Genomic DNA, 15,762 nt, shown 5'->3' with positions numbered 1-15,762 from the left:
CCTGCCCAGAGAGGGAGTTACCTAAGGCAGAGGTCAATAAACTTTATTCTGTAAAGGACAGAAAATTAATATTTTAGACTTTGCAGACCATTACGTCTGTGTCACAGTTACCCAACTCTGACATTTGGAGAGTAAAAGCAGCCATAGACAATACTTAAATGGATGGGCATGGCTGTGTGCCAATAAAACTTTATTTATAGAAATAAATTGCAGGCTAGATTTGGATTGAGGGTCACAGTTTGCAGATGCCCCGCCTATGAAATGAATAACCCTACTTCCCTCTCCTGCCCTCCTCTCTCCTGCTAGCGCCTTCTACAAATTGAGCCCAAGGAAAGCCTGAGGCTTGGTACAGTCCATAAAGGTCAGTCCCTCAAGGACAGAGCAGGTACAGAAAGGGGCAGAAGTTCTACAAGGTTCAAAGGAACGTATTCAGCACAAAAGGTATTCAGCAAATGCTTGTTTAAATGAATGATTGGTCACTGTGAATTACTCTGCAAATGGTTGAACACTCATAGGAAAACTATCAAAATTACATCCCTTAATGGGCAAAGCCAGGAAAGGATCCTGGATTATGGTGACTCCACCAAGAGACTAGGATGCTCCGTTAGCCTCTCTCTTGCTTTATTTTGAAATTCCATGCACTTCTGACCTGCCGATGAAACATTAACCTGGCAAAAAGAATCCTTCCTTTCAATTCCAAACTACCGCTCAAATGCTTATGGTGTTCAAGAATTTTGCAAAATATGCACGAGAAAACCTGTTCCTTAAAATGGGGGATTCAAATGTTTTTCATCGTAGTGACATTTGTTGTAATAAGTGTGACAGTTCTCAGAAATTTCTTCACAATGAAAAGAGACAACAGATGCAAGAAAAACAAGTCTTGGATACACCCCAAGTGCTTCCACAGTCAACTTTGGCAGTCAACCCCTCAGACTCCTTCAATATAGGAGAATTCTTCTTCCACCTACGTGGGGTGCTGAGTCAATACTCCTGAAATTGGAAAGTTGATTCTAGGCCACTCAAGCTGCCTCTCTTTCTCCCACATTCTTTGGCTTTCTCTCTCCCCTCGGTGTTCCTTACTTTGGTTCTGTTCTTCCTGAGAGGCCATGAGGGTAGTAGTCAGGCATGGGAGCACTGGAGTGAGCCAGACGTAGACTTAATCCCTCCTTTGCCAACTCCTTAGTAAGTCATTTTCCCCCACCAGGACATTGGCAAACATCGTAATGTTCTCAAGAAGATTAAGTGACACACATTCTCAGGATACATGAGCTATTATTGGGGTTTACTGTTTTACTCTGTCTCCTCCTCCCTTCCCCTTTGTATGCAGAACCCATTTTTAATCTTAAGTGAACTTTGCCATAAAGAGAAAAGAGGTGGACATTTGTTCTATTTTTTTAATTAATTAATTAATTAATTAATTTAATTTTTGGCTGCTTCGGGTCTTCGTTGCTGCACGCGGGCTTTCTCTAGTTGCGGCGAGCGGGGGCTACTCTTCGTTGCAGTGCGCAGGCTTCTCATTGCGGTGGCTTCTCTTGTTGCGGAGCACGGGCTCTAGGCACGCGGGCTTCAGCAGTTGCACCACATGGGCTCAGTAGTTGTGGCTCGTGGGATCTAGAGCGCAGGCTCAGGAGCTGTGGTGCATGGGCTTACTTGCTCTGCGGCATGTGGGATCTTCCTGGACCAGGGATCGAACCTGTGTCCCCTGTGTTGGCAGGCGGATTCTTAACCACTGCGCCACTAGGGAAGTCCCAAGAGGTGGACATTTGTTCTCTTGATCTCTAAAGACTTTATATCTCTCACATGAACAGCAAATTTCACAATATCACCTATATCAGCCCACCCTAATAAAATATTTGATTATTATAAATAGAACTTTCTTACAGACAGGAAGTACAAAGTCATGTTGTATAAAATAAGAAGTAGTTTAGGAAAGAAAAGTTTCTAAATGACAATTACTATTGTTGCCTAACTCCCAAATTATCTTGGGAATGAAACATACCTTCTTTACCATCAAGGAATTTAAAAATCTGATTAGGTAAGATAAGAGCAGGAACCACCCACAGAAAAATCACAATTCCTGCAAACAGGTTCTGGGTGGAGACAGTGATGTCCTGGGGGATTGTATTTCCCCCCCACCCTTAGAAGAAAGAAGCAGAGAAAACTAATTTTTAGTTCACCTCCTCTACCATTACCAGTCCTTAGGGAGCCTTCCTGAAAAAAAATTTTAAGAAAATCCCAAGCCCCCTGGCATTTCCAGGGTCAACATTTGTTGGTTTCACAAAGTCCCCAAGCGTCCATGACCTCCCTCGAGAGTTACTTATGCAAACATAACTCACTGGACAGGTTTGCTGCCCATCATCACCTGCTTAGTAACTGTTATTGTAAGTCTACCAGGACTTCTAAATTTTCAGTTACACAACAATGCATTTTATAGATTGCGTGACAATTATATGCCATGACAATACAAGCATTGTACTGGGGATGCGGATTGTGGAATATATCTCCCTGACCAATAATGGATCTAATATATTCAGATCGAGGAAGAAAATCCGGCGTTCCTCCTCTCAGCCTCATTTGCATGAAAATCTCAAAAGAGAAGATGTCTTAAAGGACTGAGAAAAGATTCCTGAGAAAGGAGGGAGGAAGTATTTAAAGCAAAAAAAAAATACAAGTGTAGTTTTTCTGGAGTAACTGCAAGTGTAATTGAGCTGGAGGAGGCCAGGCCAGGAGGAGGAGGTAGGAGAGTCAGGACTTTCTCACTCTAGTCCTAATCTGGGTTAGGGACTGAACGAAACCAATCTTTTACTGTTGTCATCTCACTAAAGACATAGGAAGGAGAAAAGAATATAAAAATTGTTTTTTGCAGTGTAAGAAGTAGCAGCTAGGAAAAATAATCTCAGCATAGACAAGGTCTCATCAGGAAGCAGGAAGTCAAGTAGAGAAAGTATCCGTGACATTGAACTGACTCTCACGATCACTGCCATCTGTATAGCTCCTCGGAAACAAAGGTAATAGAATTGGAAAGGAAGAGAGAAAGAATATCAAAGGAAGTGAGAAAGGAGGGAGGAAGTATTTAAAGCAAAAAAAAAATACAAGTGTAGTTTTTCTGGAGTAACTGCAAGTGTAATTGAGCTGGAGACAACCAGCAGGCCAGGAGGAGGAGGTAGGAGAGTCAGGACTTTCTCACTCTAGTCCTAATCTGGGTTAGGGACTGAACGAAACCAATCTTTTACTGTTGTCATCTCACTAAAGACATAGGAAGGAGAAAAGAATATAAAAATTGTTTTTTGCAGTGTAAGAAGTAGCAGCTAGGAAAAATAATCTCAGCATAGACAAGGTCTCATCAGGAAGCAGGAAGTCAAGTAGAGAAAGTATCCGTGACATTGAACTGACTCTCACGATCACTGCCATCTGTATAGCTCCTCGGAAACAAAGGTAATAGAATTGGAAAGGAAGAGAGAAAGAATATCAAAGGAAGATGTTCTCACTGAATGGTGTAATAATATGGACGCTGCCCATGACAGGCACAGGCTTGTCTGGCATTATTATTTATCATTATTGAACGACTCCCAACCCCCTAAAACAAAACAAAGGCAAAAGCCTGAAAGACAAGAATTTACTCCATAAAGAGAGTACTGCCTGGGCCTATATACACAGGTTAACTCCAAATATTTGTTAGCTATTTTATAAACATAGTTTAAATAAACGCTTTCCCTACCCTAAGAAGCTAAACGCCTACAATGCCAAGGATGTGTTGAGACAAACACCACAACAATGAATAAACTCTTAGGAGTCCAAGACTTGTGCTCTGTCTTTGGAATCTCAGGTGTCCCCTGCCCGCCCTACACCCACTAGGCCCTGAGGGACCTGAGTGCAATTTTGTGAAAGTAATAGATTTAGACCATGGATGAAACAGGCAACGGAAAAAAAAGAATAAAATGAGGGAGAGTGGAGAAAACAAGGATAAAGAATGAAGTGAGCGGAAGGTGAGAGGCCAGCAGCAGAAGGGTTACAGCAAAGTTTACTCACTGCATGCAAGTCCCATGAGAAGGAGACAGGAGGATGAGCTGCCACAGAGGACACAAAAGGGTTTCAGAAAGGACAAATATGTCAAAGGTTTGGGGAATAACACCCACATCTCAGAACGCCTCTATTGAATTTCAAGAAGGAATTAAGTTCAAGAAATCTTTTCCTGCTAGAAACCACTTCTGCTTCTTCCCCTCTCTTTCTTGGGCACAGGCTGCCTTTCCTGCTTACACCTTCAGCTTCTTGTCAGCGTCCTGGCTGCCGTGAAAGCTCCACGGCTGGTGGGAGCCTGGCTGTGCCATCTGCTGAGCCTGTAACAGCGAAATACCATCTCCCTTGTCAGGAAGGGAACTGCGTTCCTACCACCTAATGGAATTCAGTGGCCTTTGTAATGGGTTGAATGATGTCCCCCAAAATTCATGTCCACCCAGAACCTTGAAATGTGACCTTATTTGGAGGTAGAGCCTTTTCGGGTATAACGAAGGAAAGAATCAAGTTGAGATCATATTTGTTTCAGGCGGGATTAAACTCACTGTAAGTGTTTTTGAAAGAAAAGGACACGTGAAGGGAAGAAGCCCAAGACAGAAGCAAAGATGGAGTTATGCTGCCACAAGCCAAGGAAGCCCAGAAGCCACCAGGAACTTGAAGAAGCAAGGAAGGATTCTCCCTGTAGCGCCTACGGAGGCGCCATGGCCCCGCCAACACTTTGATATCGGACTTCTGGCCTCCAGGACAATGAAACAATACATTTCTGTTGTTCTAAGCCCCCCAGTCATTGGCACTTTGTTACGGAAGCCCTTAGGAACAGCCTTAATTCACCAAAGAGCTAGATTGCCCCCCAATGTTGTGGTGATTGCTCATGTATCACTGTCTTAGGACACAAAACAAAATAAAATCACGCAATGAATAAAGAAGGTAGAAATATACCATAACTGCATAGGCAGGAATTCAAAGTCAAGGTCACTTCTTTAGATTGATCTTCCAAAGACTGTTTGCTCTAAAGGTCTAGAGAAAATGAAGCTGAGCTACAGCTTCACTGTGAGCTCTAAAATCAATTTGGAATACAGGTACACTGAAGCTGGTTGATTCTACTTTTAAAAGACCTATGCCTATGGACTTTGGAGAAACACCCTTATACCTGCAGTTTCTACAGACTCATTTAGCAAGAGTACTTCATTTACAAAACTGCCTATATGAAAAGGGAATGGTGGAAACAAACATTTTTAACCACTTCATCTCAGACAAGTCTTCTGTAACCCATGCCTCTTCATTAGGTAGACTGATAAAACGCATATCAGAGAATCGGTGAATACTATCTTGAAAATGGTATTATTGTTATTATTATACATGGTACACGGCACACTAATCTGACAATGTGAGAAAAAAGTCAGAAAAGTATCACCCTCAGGTGAAACAGATGACCAGCACCAAAATGGAGAGAAGAGCGGCCAACTTTAGAAATTGTTTTTAAATGAATCGCTGAAGGTACTAAGGAATTTTCCAGGTCTCTTTCAGGAGATCCTGTTGCCCTCTCAAGATCTCTATGGGATACAATAATGTAGACAAACTGTAACTTAATTGCTTGTTTTCTGCCTGAAGCAATGATATGGTAACCCCAGAGCTGTGAGATGCATGGAATCGAAAAAAAAGGTGAACAGAGTCTTACCTACGAAGGAGAATCCTCTGCTCAGGCCAGCAGTGTCCATATCCCTGCGTTAGAGACACAGGAGAAGAGCCAGATGTGGGGGAGCCCGAGATATCATCTGTTGGACTTCCTTCAATAAAAAAGACAAAATTATAAATTCAAAATTAAGTACAAGAATAAATTCTTATTTATACTAAGAAAAGAATTCACGATGGATTATTAGAGGCTTGAAAATTCAGGGCCCATTCTTCTGAGATCTCTTTAGGCAATTTACTAAAAATGTTTACATAGAAATACTTCCTGGTTGCAATTCTGGCTTCCCCTCTCTACCTAGAATACTCTACAGTTCCCAGTCACGCCCAGCACTCACAGGACTCAGGTAAGGGAGGGGCTGAAGCTGAAACCTGTTTATGCTACATCCAATTCTGCAGAGAGGGTTGTGTCCAGCTGTAACAGAGATTTCCCTGTCCAGGACAGAAGGTACTGTCAAGCAGTGACATGAATTTCTTATCAAATATTAATAATAAATTGACATTTTGGCTTTTGAGTTCGACCTGCATGAATCAGTCCCTAAGAACCCAAAGTGCTGATAACAATGAGGGAGCTTGAATGTGGAGACTCTAGCAAATAACGTCATCCTGAGAATCCTTGGCTGAACAACTAGTCACACTGCGTCTTTGACATCTCCAAGAAGGACCACTAGCTCCATAAATACACTTAGCAAGAAATACTAGACTCTTCGCCTTCCTGGACACACACAAACACACACACACACACACATCCACGAGATACAGCTCACTCCATTCTTTAAGGATCAATTTTGATCTCAGTTTAAGATGAATTTATATCTACTGCAGCAGTGCTCAACCTCGGCTGTTCATCAGATTTACAAGTAAGAAAATGCTCTAGTAAGAATGTATACAGGGCTTCCCTTCCCTGGTGGTGCAGTGCAGGGGACACAGGTTCGAGCCCTGGGCCAGGAAGATCCCACATGCTGCGGAGCAACTAAGCCCGTGCGCCACAACTACTGAGCCTGCGCTCTAGAGCCCGCGAGCCACAACTACTGAGCCTGCATGCCACAACTACTGAAGCCCACGTGCCACAACTACTGAAGCTCACGCGCCTAGAGCCCGTGCTCCACAACAAGAGAAGCCATCACACTGAGAAGCCTGCACACCGCAAAGAGGAGTAGACCCCGCTCGCTGCAACTAGAGAAAGCCCGCGCACAGCAACGAAGACCCGATGCAGCCAAAATAAATTAAATAAATAAATAAATTTATTAAAAAAAAGAAAAGACTGTATACAAAATAAATTAAAAAAAAAAAAGAATGACCAACTCCAATGGACCAAGGGATAAACGAATGCCTTAATTAACAAGAGCCACATCATGTTTCCCTGAGACAAGGTGGTAGCAACGCTGGTCGTGAAATGTGGAGTGGAGGAGTGTTGTGCTTTTTAGAAGGTAATGAGCAAAGTTTCATGCATATTTGGTGTGAGGTACCTGCAGCATATACGGAGGTAAAGATGTTTAGTAACCATGTACTACAATTACATTCACACATGTCTTCAGCTCCTGGTAAGCTGTGATCCCCATGAAGTCAGATAATAGATCTTATTCACATTTATATCCTTGGTATCCAACTCAGGACCTACAGTATAAACGGAGTTCAATACACATTTGGTGAGTAGATGAACAAACAAACTACTATATGAAGTAAATGAACCAGTGTTTGATAATCTGTTCAGGAACTAAGTCATCGAGACTGAAGCTTTTCTGTACACTTGCCAAGTCCCAAAGAGAGATGAAAATTCTGGTGCCTGAAGCCCTGACACCTGAAAATCCTGATTCCCTTATTTTGTCCGCTTGGCTAGCGGGTTCTCCCAAAGACTACCTTCTCTTGGATTCTTGGCTCCCTTACCCTTCATGCTTAGCAATTCACACCACTACCCCTTGCTATGACTGTGTAATGCTGATTGCTCATCTAGAATACCATTATCTGTGCCCATATTCTCTGTACTCTCTACTCTGCCTTCCTAGCTGCATTTTCTCCACTACTTGTAGCTGCATCCCACTGCCAATGGCTGTCCTTACCTAGTCCCTCTCAATGTGTCCTTCCTTCCGTGGTGTATCAATGTACCAGCAGGAAAGAAATGGCAAACACAAAGGCTGTAACTGAGAGAGTTCCATGAAAGCAGTATGGGCAAGTCTTGGTGAAACACTCAGGGATCAGCAAGAGTGAGAAATCATTGCTACGTCACAAGTGAAGGCACAAGAATGGGAAATAGTGTTTCCAGAGCCTAGAAAAAGTTTGGAGCCATAGAAGAGGAACTGAAGGACAGAAGCTCTAACTATAGAACACAGCCACTGCCCAAACTGTGGCCAAGCAAATGTAAGAGTGCAGAGGGAATAAATAACCCAACATGCTTCTCCTTTCATCTGCCAATACTCTGCCGCTGTCTCCCGTCGGCTAAACCCAGCTGGAAGCCAAAGGGCAAGGGCAGTCTGGTAATGTAATCCATAGAGGTCAGTGTCTGACGCACAGAAGGTAAAGGGCATGGTATGGATCAAGGTATGACGTGGGAGTATGCAAACAGAGAATAACCTATACAGTCCATTCCTTTTGCTACTCAGCCTTTACTCTTGACCTCTGCCTAGATGAAGAACTTGTGACCCCCACACAGGAGAAACACAAAATAGCATTAGTCATAGCATCATTGTGGAGTGATGTCACACTTCCCACCACTGGAATCTAAACTGTGATGTTAGCCTCCATTAGCACTCTTCATAAAATGTAAGAAGGAAAGGGGGGAAACAATTAATTTAAAAGTGCCGCAAAGCTTTTTGTAGTTGGTTACGAGATCTAAACTGATAACAAGAGCTTCCGTGTTTTAGCACTCATTCCCTCACTCTCTACCAGCATCTTGGCTGAACAGAATTCTTTATCTAGTAAGGTTACCTAAACATTCTTGCCTGCAGAATCTGAGTCCTTGGTGTTTCTGATTTATTGAGCTACTGGAGTTTTCCATTGACTAGTGTTTTGAACTGGGAATTCTAGACTTTAGGTTTATCTTTTATGTATACTCTCCAGAGTAGACAGTGTCCAGTCCATTCTTCAATCCACCCCACGGTTGCCATAGCAACTAAGTGAAAGACTATTTGATCCCTCACTACTTTGTTCTCTCCCTCTAACTCCATCACATGCCGCCTTTAACGATAATCTGAGTAATGTGATATTATTACATCTCCTTTCCTCCCAACAAGGAGGGTATCTGTGCATTGAAATACGTGACCATCACAACCTGAGCTTCCCATTTTGAGGATCACTTCTGAGACCAGTATCAGCCAGGGTCACAGCAGGAAAAAAGATAGCTCACTCAGAGTCCCTTGGCATAGTTTTCTTCCCATGCTCCAAACTTTGGCCAGAGTATCTCATCAACCCAACTCAACAGGAAATCTTAGGGCAAACCCTAGGGTTGCAGTCCACAGAAGTCAGCCTCCTGGGTGTGGCACAGAACAAGTTAGAAACCTGGAGGATGGATGTGATGTAGCACTCAGATAATAATCAGCATACTTGGTCACACTGACATCTCTTAAAAAACAACTTGTTTTTTAAGTTATAACTCCTGAATTATAACAGTTAAGGTTGAGAAAGTTTTTAAATCTTCTTTACAGAGCAAACATATCAACATTTATCCCTCTAAATCAATTAACATAAAAGACTAAATGAACATGTGTATGTAAGTCTCTCTGTTCTAGAGGCCTGGGACACCACTAGCTAAATCTACTTCTCAATGGAAAGATTACTCGGCAAATGCCAACATGCCTTATAATTATTTTACTTTGATTGTGTTTTCCTTCTGAGGTTTAATGAGTTTGAATAACTTGCTGATGCAATTTTGTTACAATGGAATTTATCCGTTTTAGAAACAATTTATTATAAATTATATTTGATATAACTATAACTAGAAATATTCTTCAATAATACTCTACATGTTTGCTAATGTCATTTGGAGCAAACAAAATTACCAGAGCATATCTGGACTTTATCTCCTGACACTAACGGATATTCAACTCTTATCCTTATAATAGTCAATGGTCCTTGGAACTGACATTCTTCTCTTTGTTGAATTTTTGTGACCTGTTATGATGGCTTGTAAAACTGGGAACGATAGGTGTGGGTTATCCATGTAAATAATGTTAAAATACAGTGTAATGTAAACACTAAGGACTATTTACGGATGCTAATGTGTTTCAGTCGGAGACCTTATAGAGCTCTGCTACTGATGGATGGAAATTCAGTTTAACAGCACTGATTATACTTAGTCTTGAAATGGAGTGGAGAAGTGGGAAGTAGAGAGCTTGGGAAGAGTAATGTTTGGAAAGGAGAAGGATAAGTGATTGAAGGAGCTAAAGAATCACCAACATAAGATCTTATTGAGACTCAGCATCCTGGCTGAAGAACCACCATTTCCACTGAAATGATTTTATCTGGATAATCAAATGTGGACTTTGATTAACCACAGGACCTGCTTCTCCAGACTCAGACGTAATGGAGAATATGTAGATTTGTAGAAATATCCCAATATAAAATTCTAGGGACTTGACTTCTTTTACTTTAGCTCTTGGCATAGTATTCCTAACAATATTTTGATGATTGGCTTACGTTACTTTCATTCCATGGAGAACACTGATTCTTGTGACGATGTATTTAAAGCAGGAATGTAGGAAAGCTATTTATATAAACACAAATGTTAGATTCTTACAGGAAATCAATGAGTTCCTAAATGTTTTCTATAGGGTATCAGTGAAAAATATGCTGCAAAGATCCTAAAATACATGAAAGCCATAACCTTAAAGGTTTCCATGAAAAGAAAGAAGTATGAACAACAGAGAGCGGTGAAATAAAAGTGGTGAAAGTATAGGTCAGAATCTAAGAATATAATATATATTTTAGAAAGTCTTGAGAGAGAAATAAAATTCGTATTTTATGGCAAGACAAGAAAAATTTAAACATAAAAACTTTTCTCTGTCCTTTGGCCTCCTCTCTACCCTCTGCTGTGCATTGTGTATCTCCATTATGCATCGACCAAACATCCCCATTGGCAGAAATACCTGCTCAACCATAAATAGCAACATTCTCCTAGCATCAACAAGACAACTCCTTAAAAGATAACATTCTTTCTTGATCTTGTAAAGGGTCACTACGACCCACCACTTTGTACTTACAGACCTGGGATTGTATAAACTGTCAAAAATACATCATTTAAAGTTCAGCTCTCTGTCTCAAAAAAATTTTTATAACTGTGCCTTGACTTCTAATGGACAGGACAGCTCTCAGAGATTTCTGAGAGGCTGTACCCGGGATATAATCCTCAATTTGGCTCGAATAAAATTTTCCTCTTCTTTCTTAGATTGACCAATTGATGCTTTTGCTGACACAAGAAAGAAATTTAAAAGTATAAATGTATACAGGGATAAAATACAAACAATTAGGTAATTATATGGTAATAAAATGATAATAAGAAAAGTACCATGCTTGAACACCTATATGCCAGATATTGTGAAAAGTGCGAAACCTATAATATCTCATGCAGGCCGTACAGTATCACATGGGGTAGATATTAATAGTAGTTGCAATCTATTTGAGAAAACTGAGGCTCAGAAAAGTTAAGTGAAGACACTCAGATCCCTGCTGAGGAGCTAAACTTAGGTCAATTCCCTGTCATCTTGCATGAACTGTCACGGGGGAACCAGGGCCAAAGAGAATAACCCCCAGACAGGTGAATAGACTGGTGGGTTAATGGCTGCCACGAATACCAATGAAGTACCGAAACAAACCAACAAAACTATCAGAATACAATTATATACTCAGCCCTCCCCTGCCAAAAAAATCATTCAAAGACAAAGGTGAAATAAAACCATTTTCAGGCAAACAAAAACTAAGAGAATTTGTCACCAGCAGTTCTGCCTTATGAGAAATATTGAAAGAAGTCCTAAATAAATGAAGAAAACCAAAAATGACAAATGTGAGGGTAAATATAAAATTTTTTTTCTAGGGCTTCCCTGGTGGCACAGTGGTTAAGAATCCGCTGCCAATGCAGGGGACACGGGTTCAAGCCCTGGTTTGGGAAGATCTCACGAGCTGCAGAGCAACTAGGCCCGTATGCCACAACTACTGAGCCTGCACTCTAGAGCCTGTGAGCCACAACTACTGAGCCCATGTGCCACAACTACTGAAGCCTGCACACCTAGAGCCCGTGCTCTGCAACAAGAGAAGCCATCTCAGTGAGAAGCCTGCACACCTCAACAAAAGGTAGCCCCCCGTTCGCTGCAACTAGAGAAAGCCCCCGTGCAGTAATGAAGACCCAATTCAGCCAAAAATAAATAAATAAAATAAGTAAATTTCTTAAAAAAAAAATTAAATAAATTTTTTTTAACTTTTAACTTTCTTTAGAGGGTAATTGACTGTTTAAAGCAAAAAGAATAGCAATGTATTATAGAATTTATAATAAATGTGGACATAAAATGTATGACAACAATTGTGAAAATATACTATTATAGGATTCTTACATTGATTACATTGTATGTGAAGTAGCATAATATCATTTGAAGGAAAACTGTGTTGACAATGTATGTGGTAAACTCTAGAGCCCTAAAATAATAGTGCTACCACTAAACCACTAAAAAAATAACAATATAATAAAGAGGTAATAAAACAAAGGGAGGGAAAAAACAACTTGTGGAAAAAAATAATCTAAAAGGACACCAAGAAATGTTTTGAGTTGATGGAAATGTTTTATGTCTTGATTTTGGTTGTGGTTGTATGACTGTATACATTTGTAAAAACTCATTGAGATGTATACTTAAAATCAACAACTTTTATCGTTTGTAAATTAAACTTCAATAAAGCTGATTTCCAAAAAAGTGGGCAGAAGCTGTTCCCAAATTGTGGTCCAAAGAAAACCAGCATTATAGGCTAAATGTTTGTGTCCCCACCAAAATTCATATACTGAAGTCCAAGCCCCCAGTATGATAATATTTGGGAGTGTGGCTTTTGAGAGGTTAATTATACTTAGATTAGGTCATGAGGGTAGGACCCCCCTCCCATGGAATTAGTACCCTTAGAAAAAGAGGAAGAAAGAGAGAGATTTCTTTCTCTACCAGGAAAACACATCAAGGAAATGCCACGTGAGGACACAGCAAGAAGGAGGCTTTCTACACTCCAGGAATCTCACCAGGAATTGAATCTGCTGGAATCTTGATCTTGGACTTCTCAGCCTCCAGAACTATGAAGAATAAATTTCTGCTGTTTAAGTCACCCAGTCTATGGTATTTTGTTATAGCGATCCAAACTGACTAAGATAACTGGAATCTTAGTGAGATGTTAATCAGTACTTCAAGAACAGAAGATCTTCTAGTCCTAGAAGCTGGGTAATGTTGTGCCATAAGTTATTCTCTCAGAACCTCACAATAAACAATAGCACATTAAAGAATCTAGGAAATACCTTGTCATAACAAAAAAGGAAAAAAACCTATTTGAGTTGGGAAAGTTTTTTCCCATCAAAACTATTAATTTCTCCTGGAACTCTTTCCCTGAATAAACTAGTTTGAGAAGTTCTGGTGTCCAATATTCTTTTGAGAAATTTGTCAGCAAGTAAAATGAGATCACTGGGTCTTTCATCTGACTGATAAGGAAAAAATAAAAATAAGAACATATAATCATGACTTGGTTTTTAAATAAACATATAGTAAAAGTTACCTTTTTTAGTACAGTTCTTTGAATTTTAACCCATGTACAGATTCATGTAACCACCACCACAATTAAGATACAGGACAGTTATATCATCCCTAAAACTCCCTCATGTTGGTAACATCCTTTGTAGTAACATCCTGCTCCCATGTCTAACCCCAGGCAATCACTGATTTTTTCTCTATTGCTATAGTTTTGTCTTTTCAAGAATGACATAAAAGTGGAATCATACTGTCTATAATGTTGAGATTAGCTTCTTCCACTCATAATGTCTTCAGAAACCATCTAAGTTATAGTGTGTATCAATAGTCCATTCCTTCTTATCATTGCATAATGTTCCACAGTGTCAATGTACCACAGTTCATCCATTCACTCACTAAAGGACATTTGGGTTGTTTCAGCTCTTGACAATTCTGAATACAGCTGTAAATATTTGTGTACAGGTTGCTGTGTTTTCATTTTACTACCTAAGAGTGGGATTACTAGGTTTTAGGAAGTTTAACTTTATAAGGAACTGCCAATCGGGACTTCCCTGGCAGTCCAGTGGTTAAAATTCAGCACTTCAAAAGCAGGGCACACAGGTTTGATCCCTGGTCAGGGAACTAAGATCCCACATGCCGTGTGGCGTGGCCAAAAGAAAAAAAAAAGAAAAGAAACTGACAATCTGTTTTCCAGAGGGGCTCTACCATGTTTTACTACCACCAGGAGTCCAAAAGAGTTCCAGTTATTCTGTATCATCATCAGGACTTGGTATGTTTACTCTTCTTAATTTTAGATATTCTGATAGATATACAGTAGTGGTATTAAAAATGTGGCATTAATTTGTGTTTTCCTAGTGGCTAATGATATTGGATATCTTTTCATGTGACTATTTGCTTATTTTTTGTCCACATAACCTGTTTTAGCAAAGTGTCTTTTCAAGTATTCCCACATTTTTAATTGGATTGTTTGTTTTCTTTCTCTTGAGTTTTGAGATATCTTATGTAATCTGGATATAAGTCCTTTGTAGAACATCTGGAGTGCAAATATTTTCTTTCAATCTGTAAATTCTCTTTTATTCTCTGAAAAGTGTCTACCATAGAGGAAAAGGTTTTAATTTTTATGAAGTCTAATGTATTAATATTTTTCTTTTGTGGACTGTGCTTTTGATGCCTTGCCCAGAACTCTTTGTTTAACCCCAGGTCATAAAGATTTTTCCTAGGTTTACTTCTAAAAATTTGTATGATTTTAAGTTTTACATTTAGATTTATGATCCATTTAAATTAATTTTTGCATAGGTGTGAAGTTATGTCAAGGTTCTTTTTTTTTTTTCTTATGGTTGTCTAATTGTTCCAGCATGGTTTGTTGAAAGGTTCCCCTTTCAACATTAAATTGCCTTTGCATCATTGTCAAAAATAAATCAACTGGGCTTCCCTGGTGGCGCAGTGGTTAAGAATCCACCTGCCAATGCAGGGAACACGGGTTTCCGCCCTGGTCCAGGATGATCGCACATGCCGCGGAGCAACTAAGCCCATGTGCCACAACTACTGAGACTGCACTCCAGAGCCCATGAGACACAACTAGTGAGCCCGAGAGCCACAACTACCGAGCTCACGTGCCACAATTACTGAAGCCCGTTCACCTAGAGCCCATGCTCTGCAACAAGAGAAGCTACCGCAATGAGAAGCCTGCGCACTGCAACGACGAGTAGCACCCACTCACTGCAACTAGAGAAAGCGGGCACTCAGCAACAAAGACGTAACGCAGCCAAAAATAAAAATAAATAAATTTATAAAAAATGTTATATGTCAGAACGGTATTGGCTTCCGGAAGATGGCGGAAGAGTAAGACGCGGAGATCACCTTCCTCCCCACAGATACACCAGAAATACATCTACACGTGGAACAACTCCTACAGAACACCTACTGAACGCTGGCAGAAGACCTCAGACCTCCCAAAAGGCAAGAAACCGCCCCCACGTACCTGGGTAGGGCAAAAGAAAAAAGAAACAACAGAGACAAAAGAATAGGGACGGGACCCACACCAGTGGGAGGGAGCTGTGAAGGAGGAAAGTTTTCCACACACTAGAAGCCCCTTCGCGGGCGGAGACTGCGGGTGGCGGAGGGGGAAAGCTTCGAAGCCGCGGAGGTAGCCTGTGTGCGAGCACAGGTCACTATCCACACCCCCTTCCGGGGAGCCTGTGCAGCCCGCCACTGCCAGGGTCCCGGGATGCAGGGACAACTTCCCCGGGAAAACGCACGGCGCGCCTCAGGCTGGTGCAACGTCACGCAGGCCTCTGCCGCCGCAGGCCCGCCCTGCATTCCATGCCCCTCCCTTCCCCGGGACTGAGTGAGCCAGAGA

The sequence above is a fragment of the Neophocaena asiaeorientalis genome, unplaced genomic scaffold, assembly GCF_003031525.2.
Source record: "Neophocaena asiaeorientalis asiaeorientalis breed wild unplaced genomic scaffold, Neophocaena_asiaeorientalis_V1.1 scaffold116, whole genome shotgun sequence".
In the NCBI taxonomy this organism is placed as follows: Eukaryota; Metazoa; Chordata; class Mammalia; order Artiodactyla; family Phocoenidae; genus Neophocaena; species Neophocaena asiaeorientalis.
The sequence above is the reverse complement of the archived record's forward strand: the minus strand, read 5'-3'. Positions refer to the sequence as shown.